The sequence below is a fragment of the Mustela putorius genome, unplaced genomic scaffold, assembly GCF_011764305.1.
Source record: "Mustela putorius furo isolate JIRA1106 unplaced genomic scaffold, ASM1176430v1.1 tig00003858_pilon_pilon_pilon, whole genome shotgun sequence".
NCBI lineage: Eukaryota > Metazoa > Chordata > Mammalia > Carnivora > Mustelidae > Mustela > Mustela putorius.
This window is the reverse complement of record NW_025422010.1, coordinates 23,963,371-23,981,102: the sequence shown is the minus strand read 5'-3', so window position 1 is coordinate 23,981,102 and position 17,732 is coordinate 23,963,371. Positions and strand designations below refer to the sequence as shown.

The following is a 17,732-nucleotide window of genomic DNA, read 5'->3' as shown; positions in this document are numbered from 1 at the left end:
CAGCATCCTAGTGCTGTTACCAACTGTTCCAAGAAAGAGTTTCTGTATTTGGAAAAAAAGGAAAAAAAAAATCTGTCCAAATCTGCTGTCACCCTCTGCTTCTATCCTCTACCCAAACTCTGGCCTCTGGTATGTCTACCCCCAGATTTCACCTGCTCCCCTTTGAGAGGGGGCTGCACCAGAGAAGAGACTGAAGCTTTGGGTAAATATTTTTTTTCCCTTCCAAAGTTACAGCCCTAGAATATACTTAAATTTATTTGGAGCACAAAGTCTCTGTCTTTTTCTAATATAGATAACCGCCCCTCAGTCTCATAGGAACAACCTTAGAATAAAGACCACACCTCATCATCTCTCCCCATCATGCCCTGACATTGCTCAACAAAGAGCTGTTGCTCAGTGTTTGCTTGCTTCCTCCCTGCCCGATGACTGGATGGAGGCGAGGAACCCCAATTACCACAGGCAGTCTCGTATTGGGGACCTCCTTTTCAAATGAAGACTCTCTCTACTAATCATGGAGACTCCTAAAACTTGGAGCATGGGGGATTATATTTCAATATACCAGAAAAACATGGCATCCCTCTCTCAGTACATATTCCAACTGTGTTCTATCTGACAAAAAAATATCTACTGCATTTCACTCTGTTTCTTTCAAAATGATAAAAAGATAAGTGATCAGTGGGGAATCTGTAGATAAAGTTTTAATATGATGTTGGAAAGAAAGTATGGGCACCACGTCAGACTTGTGTGACCCGTTCAGGGTATAGAAAGGCCTTTCATAATGGGTGATTCTGCCCACAAGACCTAGTTCAGTGCTGGTCAGTAGAATTTTGTGCAACGATGCACATGTTCTGATTCAATACATTTGACATAGTAGCCATTAGCCACTGGTGACCAATGGACACTTGAAATATGTCAGAATGACTGGGGAATTGTATCCTAATTTTTATTTAATTTTAGTTAATTTTATTATAAATAGCCACATATATTATACAGTCCGTGCCTATTCAGATCATTGACTTATTTTTAGCCAAATTTCTCCCCCAAATCCAATCTCCAGTTATATCCCCAGCAGCACTAGAGTCTATTTCAAGATTTTTAAAGGAAATATTGCCTTTCTTACAGTTTGACCTTAAGAGATCTCTCTCAGTTTTAAAGGACCTAATACACCCTGTGTATTAGGTGGAGAAGGTTAAAGGACTCCTTGACCTCTTCTCTCCAGGAATTCTGAGTTTTATCTCTGAGTGAGACCACAACTTAACATCAAATATGAGTTAGCCGGGGGACTAGGAGCCCTATAAGCTTGACAAGGACTTTAAGAAGCTATATCTTCAAACTTTCATTTTTTCCCCCTCTGAAGTCCCTTCCAGTCATGGAAGAGTTTTGAAGAGTCGACCACAAAGATAGTGGTCCTCAGTCTCCCTTCCCAAGAACTAGCAAGATCTGTTCCCATAAAAACAAACACCTAAACCCCATGCTATTTCTTAAAAGTGTGGAAAGTTTTGCTACAGCAGATATTCAACTTCTCATCTCACTGTGTCTGTAAAATAGTGGATTTTCACTGTGTCTCATCATATTCCACTTCTGAGTTTAAAAACAGAACAAAACTTTTTGCCTAATGACGTATTTTATGCACAGCATGTGGTTAAAATTAAAATAATACTGTTCATTCCGCATAAAAACTATTTTTCATCTTGAGAAAAACATTGATTACTCCCAGAGAACATTGCTGCATAGTAGTTATTACTTCACCATTTCACAGATGAAGAGTGGGAGGAGGAAATAAATACAGACTAAAAGGAGAATATCTGTGTGGAGCCCTAGCAAAAATCAAAATTGGACTTTTAAGGTGTGTGATTTTTCATCTCAACCTCAGACCTGTCTCTCTCCATTTAAGGTTATGACCATAAATCAACCTCGATTAACTGTGAGCATATTTCACATAGTAGATCCAAACTCCTATCAACAAATAGCCTTTCTCCTACAAGGAAGGAAAGAAGGAAGGAAGGAAACACGGAAGGAAGGAAGGAAAAGGGGGAGGGGAGGAAGGATGAAGAAAGAAAATTATAAAACCTTTTTTAGCCACAATATGTTCTTAATTTCATAAGCTGTTTTGTTGCCTGGTTCCACAGGAAGGATTCAGAAGTGGCTATCTGTGGAACAAGGTAATTGCTACTTCTTTGCTGACCTTGGTTTAGTAACCTGGGAAATATCATGAAACCACAAAGCCCTTATGTACCATCACATAATTTACTAATCATCCACACACAAAAATAGCTGTTTCTGCTCCCAAATTTCTATCACCGATAGAGACTGCCTCATCACTGAAAAGTAACTATACATGATGATGTGTGGATGGGTGAGGGGCTCATATTTATTTAGGGAATCTTTTGTTTCATAAGGAAGCCAAGAAGTTTTCTTAAAAGAAAATTTTTGAAAATTTTTACTTCAGAGGAGAATCTCAGTTATAAAAATCCTGTCCATGTGGTTATACCTATCCCAAACATATTTCTTTCCTTTCTAAATATACTTATCTCAGAAATTCCTTCTCTCCTTCATGATACCTAAAATCCTGCCAAATAGAGTTGCATTTCAGTCAACAATAATGTTCTTTTAAGATCCAAATAGTTTTGCGAATATTATAACATCTGTCCTCTCACCAATACCTCAACGAGCTATGTGAGAGAAATTAGATTTTAAATGTATGGGGCTGCAGAATAACAATTACGTGCAATAGAGCAGATGTATATAACATGCCAAATATAGGCTAGTGGTCCCCAGACTTTAATGGATGTAATATCACATTCTAGAATTTGAGAGAAATGCAGTTTTGGGCTCCACCCCAGAGATTCTGAATCAGTAGGTTTGAGACAGGTACAAGCATTTGCATTCAGGCAAGTTTCTTTAGGCGATTTCATGTATGTTGCCCAATTCCAGGAAATCTGTCCCCTGGTGGCATGGTGTGCACTCTACATGGGGCCCTGGGCGGCATCACTCCGTTTGATATGGGCTTAGGTGATTTGAATACATGGAACATTGAGGATCATGAGGAAAGGGCGAAAATAGAAAGATAGCTGAATATTCGACAATGGCTCAGTGCTAAAGGCATACTTTACCATTTCAAAATGTCATCAGTTTGGCTTTGTACCCAGGAGAGCAGCAACCCCCTGTTTTCTTCCTCTTCCTCCTCCTCCTCTTGCTCGTCTCCTACAAGACTCCCTATTCTCACAGTCTGAAACCTGTTTTCTGTAGTCCAGTATCACACAGACAAAATAATTTTTTTAAAGATTTTATTTATTTATCTGACAGATAGAGATAACAAGCAGGCAGAGAGGCAGGCAGAGAGAAAGAGGAAGGGAAGGAGGCTCCCCACTGAGCAGAGAGCCCGATGCGGGGCTCGATCCCAGGACCCGATCATGACCTGAGCTGAAGGCGGAGGCTTAACCCACAGAGCCAGCCAGGTGCCCCCAAAATAATTTTTTTGCATTGACTTGGAAATCCACCTATCATCTTTAACCTTACTTCCATAAGAAAACTTGTAAGGTACAAAGAAACCAACACACTCCCGCTCTAAGATAGAACCTTTAAATGTATACTAAAAAGAAATCAGACAAGACTAGATTCCAAGAGAAAAATAATGCAACTCTACATTGTCAAGAACCAGTATCTAAATTGATTAAATTGCCTCTAAAAAAAAAAAAAAAATCAGGAGGAGCCTATTAGGGAGTTATTGCCACATTCTAGTACTTCCTAAATCTTTATAATGTTTATAAATGTTTATAATGTTTCAATTAAAGTGTTCTAAATTTTTTAAATGTGATATAAACTCATCATCAGATAAGTACAAAAGAATATTCAAAAGTCAATTATGAATGGATTTTGTATTATTCTTCTGCTTCTTTCCATTAGGACAGCCAAACTGTAATTAATGCCTTATTCCCTTGTTACATAAAGTGTGAGGCTAAGACTTCAGCATCAGCATCACCTAAAGCTTGTTAGGAAAGAATTTCAGGCCCCACCACACACCAACTGAATCCAAATCTGCATTTCAACAAGATTTCTGGTGACTTCTATGCATATCAATATTTGAGAAACACCATTTTATTTCACATCCAGACTTACCTCTGAGGGAATGTAGAGTCTGTATGCTATGGATATTTTCCTATGTTGGTGATATTAAGTATCTTGACACTGGGTCTGAAATATTCATAGAGATTGTGACTTTAGAATGGATTTTCAGAAATAAATACATTTTTATGAATGCATGTCTCTACAAGAAAAATTTTCTTACATCTCAATTCCTACTGAGGATTCTATAAAAGAAGGCGAAAGTCCTCAATTTGGTGGTTGACCCATGAGTAGGTAATGACAGAGCCTCTTTTAAAAGAAAGTTGGATCAAAGGTCATAGTAGCTCAGATTTCTTAATACATATTCAAAAACACATGATATTCTAAAATAAATGCTTGCTCCATCCCTATCCAGTAGTAAACCTAATTAGAGTGTCTGATAATTAGCCACTTTGAATGAAAACGCAGAAGAGAAAACTGTTACACCGAACATCCATAAACTTCTCAGATTATGAAATCCAGAAGCAAATTTTAATTGTTGGCTTCAAAGTTCCCCATCTCAAACACCGCAAACCCTCAATAAAAGACATCAACAAAACTATAAAAACATATACAATAAAATGGGTGTGAGGGGTGAAAAAGCAATGGATAAGACGGTTCACTCATAACTAATTTTTCTTTGAATTTCTCTTTTTCAATTAAACTATTTATTTTGGAGAACCTGGGTGGTTCAGTCATTAAGCATCTGCCTTCGGCTCAGGTCATGATCCCAGAGTCCTGGGATGGAGCCCCGCATCAGGTTCCCTGATCAGTGAGGAGCCTGCTTCTCCCTCTCCTTCTACTGCTCCCCCTGCTTGTGTTCTCTCACTCGCTCTGTCAAATAAATCAAAATCTTTTTAAATAAATAAATAAACAAACAAACAAACTATTTATTTTGCTTGATCACTGGCTTCCTAGAAGGTAGGCTCCAGATTCTCAAAACTGGGATTTGATTTCTTATTACTTAATCCTATCATCAACTGTGAAAAATAAAGCAACTAGTTTATCACGGGTCAAGAACAGAGTTTCTGTTTTGGGGGGAGTATTTCCTTCATTTTATTCCTTAACTGTAACTGTGGCCCGTAACCAAGCCAATCAGCATGAAAATATTCAGAATTTTTTAAAAGCAACATGCAAAAGTGTAGATAGATGAACACAAAGCCATCAGCCTAATCAAACAACTTAAAGCACTTTTCTTTAGTGAATTCATTATGTATGTGATGAAAAAGCTTATTTTTCTTCACCATAACAAAACACAAAAAGACAATTCTGACAACCCAATTTTTGCTCATTTAAATTATTTTATCTTTAATTTACTTTCATTTACTGATTCCCTAACACTAACTTTAAATTATTCCAATTTATGGCAATCTGATTTCTTCTCCTATCACTTTTACATTGATAATTTCATCCATTTTAACAGTCTCTTTTCTAACATTTGATATTTCCTAATCAACTACAATATTAAAGTAACTAGCTTCTCACAGACAGGACTTGCCCCTGCCATTAGTATGGAAATGTCATACATTCAGCAGAAAAAGGTCACTTCTAGCATTATTTTTTGAAAATTACACACCCTAACTTGGATGAAGAGCATAAAGGAAGATAGGTATTTATGATTTGGCTTTTATAACTCAAAATCTTCATTTAATTACATATATTTAATATATGTATTATAATTACATATATTTAATTTGGCTAATATCTAGTCATGCATGTTATGTCTAAATGTAGCTAGACCCAACATTTGAGCAGAAACAAAAATAGCTTGATTTTAGAGAACAATGCTTTTTTTGGGAGTTGAAATCTCAGCTACCACTGTAAATATACAACCAGATATATACAACCCTGTGCAGTGGGTATGGAGGCTATCCAGTAGCTTAATGCTATCAAAGTACTCCCGGGATAATGAAACTCAAGCCTCAAAGGACAGTAAGAATATTATTCCATATAATGTATTATGCATCAATAGTTTCAGGCAGGCAAATCTTACCAGTCACTCAGGCCACCACAACAGTTAGTGAAAAGAATATTAACTGATTCATGAAATGAAAAAATAGAAAAAAAAGAAGGAAACCAAAAAATATAAATCCTGGTTCTCCCCCACCCCTTGGCCATCTTTCTCTCTCTACCCTGAGTTCCATGAATCTACTCTGTAGACTCTATGCTCCTACCCTGCACTCTCCAAAGCTGCATCTGACCCTTCCTCTGTCTCCACTTATTCTTGTACTCTAGTTTTTCTTTATTTCCCATCAGAACTCAAAGCCAAGTATATACTTGCCATTCAGCCCCAGATATGATCTGTTAAATTAAAGGTTTTAATTCAAGCCAATCCATTATTATGACTACATTCTAATTCCAACCCTGATTAATATGTGCATCTCACAGCCCATGCATTAATTCCACCTGAACAATATTTTTTTTCCCTGCATAGAAAAAATACTCTGTCACAAGCAACAAATTTCAAAGAAGATTTGCTGAAGTCTCTTTGTCCTATAATAGTTTATCTAGTTGTCATTTCAAGAAAGATAAATTGGGTCCATTATCAGGAAACAGGTGCTATGGCCAATTTTTAACACCAAAACTGCACCTTGATTTTCAAAATCCCTTTCTATTGATTGCTCTCATATCAGATTATGTGGGGCAGACATATTTTAGACAATTTAAGATCATTTCTCATCACTACATAAGAAATCAAGCAGTTTTTATTGATGTTTACTAGGGGACATGTGCTTCATTTCTTGCATGTCTTATGAAAAATTAACATACCCTTAATATCAAGCAGATTACACAAATTTGCATGGGTATTTGAAAAAATAATATCAAAGGGGTTGAGGTAGCACAGACCGAAGTATTTTTTACAACTTCATTACTCTCCAAAGCAGCAAGCTTACCAGATTTGTGAAACTTTCCCTGTTGAATTTAAATATACGACATGCTCAAGTGTTTTAATTTATGAATTTTTAAAGATGGGGAAGGACTTGCTCCTGAGTACCAGGAATTTGTCAACTTAATAAAAAAATTCCAGTAGTTTTGTGAAGACACATTAGTAATTTCCTCCTGGTTTTGCTAGCCTCTTGCTTCCCAGCCATGTGTTCTAAAACTCTCTTACTATCTGCTTCTTGTCTCTTTGACTTACAGCCTCTGCGCCCACGGAGTTTCCTCATCAGGCAAACATCACACAGATACAGGCATATGTCTGCTCATCTTTTTAATTGCTGCTATTTACCTAAAGTCAAGAACCCTATGTATTAAAAAAAAAAAAAAAAAAAAAAAAAAAAAAAAAAACTATTGCAGGAGTATCTGCCAAAAATTAAATGTGCAACAGAAACCCTATGGAAATTTTGGAAAATAAATTTTATGAGTGGTAGGGGGGCATTTTGTTTGTATTTTATTTTATTTTTATTTTTATTTTTATTTACTTGAGGGAGAACAAGAGAGCACAAACAGGGCAAATGGCAGAAGGACAGGGAGAAGCAGGCTCCCTCCTGAGTAAGGAGCCCAATGTGGAGTTCTATCCCAGGACCCCGGGATCATGTCCTGAGCTGAAGGCAGATGCCCAATTGAATGAGTGACCCAGGCTCCCCTGTATTTTATTTTTTTTAAAAGGCTTAACATTTCAGGCACAGCAACCCAATGAAACAATACCACATGATGTATGTCCCTAGACAAGTATGTAAATATATATACATGTATGTATAAAATCATTCCATATGTATACATTTTTAAATGTGAAGAGAAAGAATCGAGAAGAAAGGCTTCTTGCTCCTTCAGCTTTCCAGTTAGGACCTACCTCAGCTTGCCTTCGCAGCTCCTGTCCACTCCCCGCCGGCCCCTTGGTATAACCCGAGAAACTAAATGCCGCAACCCGATAATATGCATCAAGCAGTCCCTCTCTCACAAGCAATGTCACAGGGATCAAGGGAGAAAGTCATTAAAAATATAATTAATTAGCCCCCTTTTGCACTATCATGCAATGGCATTTATAGAGTCTTTTTATAATAAATAAAAAGCATTCAATGCATACCTATATTTTAAAAGCTAGTATAATTCAATACATGATCATTCAAACTTTAACAAGCTTTTGCAAGCTAGACCTGAAATTATACACTGAACCTAAATTATGTTTGAAATGGGTTCCTGCATATAGTTTAGAACAAATGATTTCCAGATGAGAGTCAAATCTCAAAAATAGAGCCTAGAATTCAGAACTGTTCTGTTGGATTAGGGAATTTTTAGGCTAAGGCAAAATGAAGGCTCAAAATCGGCTAGAAGCATGTATTTTTGGTCTCTGTTCCTAGGAGAATGTTCATGATGGAGGCTATGGAATTTCTGTCAATTTCTAAAATAACCAAATATTCTATTTTTGGAAACCTAAATAAATAAGAATAAGCACAGCTTCTTTCACATAACAGCATAAAGTTGAAAATCAAAGTTTGGAGCTAAATCTGTTAGCAGGAACAGTTCAGAGCAGATCTAGGCAAATGGGCAGCATTGCCTCTCTGCTCCCTTTCCTTCCATGTTTTGGATTTTGTTCCCTGTATTAGCAAATATATAGTCTCTTACCTTGGGAAAGGGAACTATGAAAAGAGGGCATGTGCTTCATTCTTTCACAGAATGATTTTCTTTTTCCAAACTGAAAAATGTTGGAGAATCATAAAATAATTTCAGATTCACATTTTTGATGACATTAACTATCCTTATTTCAGCACAAACAAAGTCTGCAGCAGCTTACTGACATAGAGACAATGCAACAGACAAGAAAAAGACCAGAATTTTTATTGGGGAGAATTGGAGTTGAATTTCAACTACATTGCCTACTAGTAAGAAGACAGCTCTCCAAGCTTCAATTTTCTCCTCTGCAAAATCAGAATACTACCTAGCCTTCAAGAATGTTGACAGGGCAAATAAATAAAATCTTTAAAAAGTCGGAGGGGGGTGGGGCACCTGGGTGGCTCAATCCTTATGCATCTGCCTTGGGCTCAGGTCATGATCTGGAGGTCCTGGGATCCAGCCCTGCACTGGGCTCCCTGCTTGGCGGGAAGCTTGCTTCTTTCTCTCCCCCTCCTCCTGCTTGCGTTTCCTCTCTTGCTGTGTCTCTCTCTGCAAATAAATAAATAAAATCTTTACAAAAAAAAAATAATAATAATGTCAAGGTGGAGGCTCCTGGATGGCCTAGTTGGTGAAGTGTCTGCCTCCGGCTCAGGTCATGATCCCACCATTCTAAGATTGAGCCCCACATCATGCTCCCTGCTCAGCAAGGGAGTCAGCTTCTCCCTTTCTCTCTGCTGCTGCTTGTGTGTTCTCTCTCAAATAAATAAATATATATATATATATATATATATATATATATATATAAAAAGAAGAATGTTGAGCAGGTCAAAAATAATGTATATAAAATGAACCACACAGTCAGTAGCACATAATAGGCGGTCAGTGTAACGCTTGTTACATAACTGGTGTAACAGAACAAACAGAATTCCCATGCACTCTGATTTATTCTGCAACAGATCCCCCAGATCTATCTATACCCCAAAGCCTCAAAGGTGTCTATTATAATTGCTAGTTCTCTCTATTCTCTCTGTCAGCAGAAGCCTTGTTTCACTATAGATTTAGGTCTGCCCTGGCCGGTGGTAGTTACAATACTGGGATAAATGGAAAACTACTTTCACATGAACCAGCAAAGCCACACAAACCCTTGCCCACCTTTTCTAACACATTTTCTTGCATGCAAAATTCCTTTGACAAACCTTATCATAACCTACATTTTATAAAAAGTACCAATAGTTTTTCGTACCTTGGCTTCCCTGTTGGTACAGGTGAGTTGGACTCTTCATGCTGCACACAAACACCTACCCCGGACCTTACCTGGGTCTTCTAGGCAGTGGATAGTGGGCCACAGGGCAGGGTGGCCAGCATAGGCTCCAGAGCCTGGGGCTACTTGTTCTGCCCAGGGTTCAGGTCTCTGAGACACGCAGGGCAGTGACTCCAGCGCCACTCTGATGAGGCCAAGGGGCAGGGCCAGGCCTTCACATCATTTTTGCTGAATGTGCCACAAAGCAGATCCTTGACCCCTTACCGCCTCCCCATCCCCTAGTCCTACAGACCCCTGTGCAGACGGGTGAGTTTGCCCCCTACCCCACCTCCCTCTGGCCTTATGACCAAGCATATAGTCATTCAGACTGAGGAAGACCTGGAAACTTCAGGGCTACATGGGCCACAGCCACGGCCGCAGCCACGTGGGCCAGCACTGGAAGCACCCAGGAGGCCGGGATGATGCTGGCAGCATGCATCACCACCCGATCAGCCTCAAAAAGTATGACTCAGGTCACTTTGGATAAGTTAGTGTGAGGCATTACTCCTTAAAGAGAAACCACAGCCTCTGCCCAGCTGTTGACCTTGACAAACTGTGGATCTTGGTCAGTGAGCCGACACCAGTAAATGCTGCCAAACACAGGACTGGAGTTGTTCCTATCACTGATGTGCTGTGCCCTGCCTACTGCAAAGTTTTGGGGGAAGGGAAAGCTCCCAAAATGGCCTGTCACTGTGAAGGACAGATTCTTTGGTAGAAGAGCAAAGGAGAAGACTCGGGGCGGGGTGGGGGGGTGGGTGTGCTGTGCCCTAGAACTTGAAGTCCCGTAGAGGGAGGTTCATTAAATGCTAACCAATGCTTTTCAATAAATAAATAAGTAAAACTTAAAGGTATCACTAAATTGTAGATCATTATGTACATGTTGTGTAAAGTCTGTTTGAATAAAACTCCTCTAGACACACGAGGAAATCGATCTGACAGACCTGGCTTCTCCGCCACTGTTTCTCCTGCCCTCTTCCTCGCCCCTCTCTCATCCCTGCAACTCCCGATTCGAACCACACTCCACGTATCACCTGAAAGGTCATGTCTTCTTTGAAGCCTAGAGAGGCAATCACAGCACACTTTATAACTCTCTCAATACTACAGTTGCCGATTTTTCACTGTACATATTATTATCAAACAGGGGCAAAGCTCTTGCGCCTGCCATTACGTAAACTCACGAAAAAGCCGCGAATGGCTGTCATCTTCTTCACCGGTAACAGCAAGTGCTCTCAACAGTCACCAAGGCAGCACACACTACTTATTCCTCCTGTCATCCCCTTAATGCCTGACCTTTCCTGACCTGGCGGTCCTCACCTGGCCCATCGCAAAGCCTCTGAATTGGTCCTTCTGCCTCCAATCCTGCATTTCCCCTCTTTTTCTCCACACTGTTAACAGAATGTTCTCTTTAAAGCATCAATTTCATCATAGCACCAACTTTGTAATTTTTTTTTCCCGCTGCCTATTTAATAAAATGCCAAGTCTGGGGCATGGCCGCCTGTTCTTTCCTGAGAAGGCAGGTTAGGAAAGGGGCTGAGAGCCTGGGGTTTGGAACGGAGCCCTCCAGGGCTGCCACGCTCACTAGCCACGTGACCTGGGCGCTTAGCCAATTCCTTTAGCTTCAACTTCTCTCTGTAAAATGAGGACTTGAGGGGGAGAACTAGGAGTAATAATGAAGCTATAGTGGTGAGCAGAGGCTCTTCCACATATAAATTGCTTGGCAAATGGTCATCACTCATAATGCGACCCTCTGCCTGCAGCTCTACCCGCATCTTCTACTACTCCTGCGTCCAAAGGCACATGCGGCCAGTGCCCACATGGGCTTCCACTCTCTCAGCCTCTTCGTCTTAGAACACACTGGAAGCTCTCCACACGGAGGGCTCTCCATCCCTGCTCACTTTATTAATAGGACTAATAATAATATGTAGCAGGGATGACTCAGTGCCTACAATCTTGGGTGTGTAAGAAATAAAACCCATTTTATTACAACTAAAGATAACTTTTTCTTTTGATATCCATTTCTCTGGGAAGTAAAAACTTAATATCGATCAATCCATGAATCCACCTTCTCTTTACCATCTCCTTGGGGCCGTGTCTAAGTTCCCAGACTTTTGCCTAGCACGCATCCACTGATGGTCATCAGTCCATGCTTGCATCCCTGATAACTGTACCGTCTTCATCTAGCCTCTGGTCATTAATCAGGCAATTCCAGGAAATCTCCTTGCTGTTTCCCTGCCCTTCTTGGCCACTAGGCATTCATCGGCTACTCCTGCCTTGCTCTAAAACTGTGAGACCATCTCTGACATTTCTGCCTAGACCTCCCAGTCATTGCTTGACTGGGGTCAGGTCAGCTCCCGGACTATAATCATGTCTGTGTGTGAAAGCCACAGGTCCTCTGCAGAGGCTCTGGCCTCCCTTTCTACTCCTTTTCGTGGTAGGAGTGGGGGAAAAGTACAATGTCCCTTCTGAGGGATCACCCACCCCAGACTCCCTGACTCCTCCTCCTCAACTTCATCTTGTCTGACATGGAGTTTGTCCCAAATCTTAAGTCCTTTGGGGTCTATTCATTTTATACCCCCAAAGTTCTTTTTGTCTGCTATGGCTGTAACAAATCTTTTGAAGAAGCATTAAAATCAGCCATGTACCTGCTTCAAATTGGAAAAGTAAAGTTGAAACAGGCACTATTGAAAAAATATATATATTGCTCTCATTTCAAAATATTATCACAATGCAATATTAAAAATAGCTAACATTTATTGGGTAAGTTAGATACATCTTCACACAATTTACAATCTGTATCAGTCAGGGTCCCAGCAGGCAACAGGTGGTGCACTCAAATTAAGATACTGTGAGTAGGGTTTAATCAAGGGACTATCTGCAAACGTGTGGGAAGGGTGTAGATAAACCAAAAGAGATAATGCAGTTCCCTGGGGCTCGGGATGGTGTGAGTTGGGTGACCCTCCCTAGATCCAAAAAGACAAACACAGGAAGCAGTAATCAGAAGCCAGAAGGAGCGAATCCTAGGAGCGAATGCCACCTTCCAAGGGCAGTGACCTATAATGAAGAGAAAAGCAGCCAGAGGTAACCTTGCCAGGTGGGAGGCCTATGAAATAAATACCACAACCTCACTCTCTGCCCTGCATCAGATCTCCTTCCAGAGCTCAACAGCAGGAAGTTAGAGACCAGGGAGACCTGTAGATGTAGCCCATGCAGGCTGGTTTTGTGGAAGAGAAAGCAAGACAGAAAAACAGAGAGTGGTCTCAGAGGGTCAGATGGAAGACATCCAGCACATGGTCCATGAGAAAAGCCCCAGGTAGTGGTCTGCTCTGTCTTATTCACCTCTGGCGGCTCAGTCAAAACACCATGGCTGGATGGCTTCAACAACAAGCACTCCTTTCTCACAGCTCTGGAGGCTCGAAGTCTGCGATCAGGGTGCTGGCATTGTCAGGTTCTTCTAAGAGCCCCATTTCCCGGGTTGTGGAGGGTCCCCTCCTTCATACCTCTTCACAGGAACTTGCCTCTGTGCATGCATGTGGAGAGAGATCTCTCTCTCTTTATAAGACTTCTAATCCTATCATAAAGGCCCTACCCTCATGATCTAATCTAATTTTAATGACTTCCACAGGCCCCATCTCTAAATATCATCACCTTGTGTGTTGATCTTCAACACACGAGTTTAGAGAGGATGTAAACATTCCATCCATGGTAAACTCGGATAATGCTTTCTTAGTGATGCCTTCCTCAGCTAGCAGAATGGACTCCTCCTGTACTTCCCCGTGCTGCAGGATTCCATGCATGCCTCTGGGAAGAACGCACACAGACTCTACTGGGTTTGGGTGCGCCTATCTTTCTCTTTCACCAGACTCAGTGCCTTAAGAAGGGATAAAAGTTTTACTTGTGTGTGTGTGTGTGTGTGTGTGAGAGAGAGAGAGAGAGAGAGATACCAATGACAATGCCTAAAATATAGAAAATATAGCTTGCTGGCTGAATGAAGAGATAAGTGAATAAATGCCTTTTCTCTGTTGCTCAGGATCACACGCCTTAAAGGACAATCTTTTCACAGATAAACAAACTAATTCAGGATCTCTTTTCTCTTTTCCTGATAAAATATGTGTTATTTAATCACGGCCTTCTGTAGGTAATATGCTAGCCTTTGTCAAATACAAACTGATTTGCTCTGATATTGCAAATTTTAGGCAAAGCAAGAGAAAATGGGAGGAGATGTTTGTGACAGGGTGATAAAATATATATTCTATCTATTTGGAGGCAGGCATGTCTATGAAGTTCCCTAACTTATCAACTAGAGATTTCTGGAATTGAATACAAAAGTTAACATGAATTCAGCAGGAAACCCTGATAAATAATACCATCTAAAATTAGAGTACAACTTAATATATGTTTTGTGGGGTTTTTTTGCCAAAATAAAGTTCTCTGATTTTGAACAAACCAAATACATACGATAAATTGTTATTTACCTATCAATGACCTAACTTATGCAGAAATACAAACACAGCTGTACAGTCAGTACACTGCATAAAGACCCTTGAACAAGAGGGGAAGAAGGTGACCCTTCTTGTTAAATTTGGGCCCTGACATGGACTGCATTAACCTGAAGAAAGGGGGCTTTTTTTTTCTTCATCCAAAGATATTATTAATGGACCCAGAAAGGGCTGACCTAGAGAGGGCACCTTTTCCAATTTGCTGAGAGGTCTCTCCATGCCAGCAGCAGCCCTGACCCCAAACTGACCACAAATTCAATATACTTGAATAAGCTCTCCATCCTATGCCTCTCTCTTTTCACAGCACAATCATTATCTTCAATGTGTTTGTTCAAGATCTGGGTATTATTTTTGACCCTATCAACCCCTTTAACCCCTCCATCAATCACCAATTTAAATGTTCTTCATGAAATAGGAGGGATGTGAATAAATACAAATATATTGTATACTACAGTGTGCCAGGGACTATAGTAGCTGGTTAGGAAAAGTAAAAAAGAACACAAGACAAAGACAGGGCTCTCAGAAATTGAATCATTCAGTTCAGGAGAAAGAAGATAAAGTCATGGAGGGCCACCTGGGTGACTCCATTGCTTGAACAGCTGACTCTTGGTCTAGGCTCAAGTCATGATCTCAGGGTACCTGAAATCAAACCCCAGTCAGGCTCTGCACTCAGTGGGGAGTCTGCTTGAGGATTCTCTCTCCCCCCTCCCTCTTCCTCTGCACCTTCCACCTCTCTCTCTCTCTCTCCCTCTCTCAAATAAATCTTAAACAAAAACAAAAACAAAACAAAACAAAAAAAGATAAAGCCATGGAATGACAAATAACTGGGAAAAAGCCAAATGATAAGTTCAGAAATAGTCATTACAGGCCCTGTGTGCCCCTGACTCCAGTGCCTCTCCTTTTTCTGCCCTCCAAGAAGGAGGTAGAGGGGATCGAGCAACCTCCACCGTCAGTAGTTTCCTTCCTCTGTGGCTGCCCAGCACAATCACTGATATTTCTAAATCCTACGCAAGTGAATGTGGGTATTTTTAGAAAACCTTATTATTTTTAATAATGGAAAACATACAAGCTAAGCAAAAACAAACAATGTGTGTGATATGCAAATACATTTTTAGGACAAGCCTCTCCAAGTATTTTACTCATGTTCTTCCAAAAATAATTTTTTAAAGATACACAGCTCTTCACACTTTTCAGTTGACATCTGAAGTTTTTCAATGTATCTTTAGGTACTTGCAAAGGATGTAATTTCAGGCATATTGTAAATATTGACTTGTTTAAGGAAAACAGTTACCTAGCTCATTTCAATATATCCAATGGAAAGCTACCATAGCAAGAGGACACCCTTCAACATCTACTTTAAATATACATAACCAAACTGTTTCTTACATCATTCCTTTTCTCCCTGAATTCATATTTGCATTCCATTTCACTGTAGAATTTTATCTTATGTAATATATTTTTATGGACAAAGTCTTGTGCTGGTTCCCCATCCATATACTTCTCTTTTCCAGAATCAAAAGTTCTAAATATTTTAACAAAATTCATATTTTGATAACTAGTATATAATTAGTCAAACCAACATAAACGTATCTGATATTTTGTTAACTGGTAAGTATACGGTGCTGAATAGTACCAGAAATACATAACTTAGTGAAAGAGATGAAACTTAAAAAAAAAATTAGTGCATGTATCATAATTAATTATTGCTAGAATATGATGCAGTTCTGTAACAACTCTATCCATTTTACTTATATGTGGAAGTGTGCATCTGGCAATCTTGTTAAAACAAATAAAAAGTTAGGGATAAAAGTCTTTTTCTTTCCTGTAGTAATCACTCAATTATTTAAACTACCTCCATGTTTAACATTAAAACACCTTATCAAAATTAAAATGAATAATCAATCAAGTGTCAATCTGGTTAGGTTCTTCTTTACATTTTGTTGAAGGAAATGCACTGGAAACCACTTGTCTTGTAAAGGATTCATTATAAGGTTCCTCCTAAGGGGCTCTCCCTTTCTTAATATCCACAACAGTATTTTGGATTGCTTCCTTGTTTGACATTTAGGAGATTTATCCAGCCAAGAACAGTACACCAGCATGAGACTCTGGACTGAGGAGAGGAAATGTTCTTTTTGGGAGAAGTGGGAGAAGGGTCACGGCTCTAGGAGGAGTAAGAGCTAAGAACCAACATGACATTAATCACAGATGAGTTTTTGGAAAAAAGTAAAAATGAAAGTTGAGGGTTTGGAAATTAGTCCCCTTAGCACCATATCCTTGAAAAGAATATGTGGAACCTCCCACTAAAAATACCTCATTTTGAAGACTGCTGCCCCAAATACAATTTTCCAGAATAGGTGGCCTAACCCTTTCTTCTGAAAGAGATTTCAGCGGGCCACACCCATGCTCAGTAACTCCCAAAGCCTCTTCAGTGTGTAAGATGTAAACACACAGACAGGAATCCATCTAAATGTGACCATGGTCCCTCCTAATCCTCCCACCTTGACCGCCTTCTTAGGAATCTAAAATAAGCAGGCTGCTATAGTCACATGGTTCCCTCCCCATTTTACGTATATATTCTGCTCACGCCTAGACTGGAATGCCTATTCCTCTTTCATCCTCCCCATCTAACTGTGGTTATCTTCTTGATCCCTTCACCCAGATTTCCCCTTACCACTGTGGACCCAAGTGATCTCTGAACCTATATACGAAAAATAGTTATAAATATTGGGATTACTTTTTCTGAGGGAGGAAAGATTAATGAACATCAGTATTGCCTATACATATGCTCTTTCACTGTTTTGTTACTCTTCCATATTTATGAATTTTTCATTTCCAATCAGGAAGTGATTGAACAAGGCTTCAGGACAGTGTTACATTTATGCATCTCTCACACTAACAAACTACACGCTCAAGAAAGTAAGCATAAAAAGTGTTGTTTGATTTGACCGAGACTCAACCATCAAACATAAAATAGCCTTTTATTCTCAATTATTTTGGGTCTTTCTTGTGTGTTTCTAAAAGTTCTTTGGACAACAACTAACCAATTAATTCTTCCAAAAGAACTGTGACAGGTAAATTACTTAAGACATTATTTGCTCCAAGTTTTAGTAAATGAGGACAAACATGTTTTCAACAATGTAAGTTAAAATTTATCTGTTAATCCCCCACTAACATAGTACAAGCACCTCCTTTTAAGTGAGTTGAAATTGTAGAATTCTACCAGAAGAACCTCTACTAAGTAAATGAAGTCATGGGATGCAAAATACATTTCCCCCCTA

At 39.6% G+C, this 17,732-nt stretch overlaps 1 pseudogene; it reads left to right on the top strand.

Annotated features, from left to right (window-relative positions):
- The window catches only part of LOC101685935, a 54,090-nt pseudogene extending 37,926 nt beyond the window's left edge, over positions 1-16,164 (top strand).
- The last annotated feature ends 1,568 nt before the right edge of the window (positions 16,165-17,732 follow it).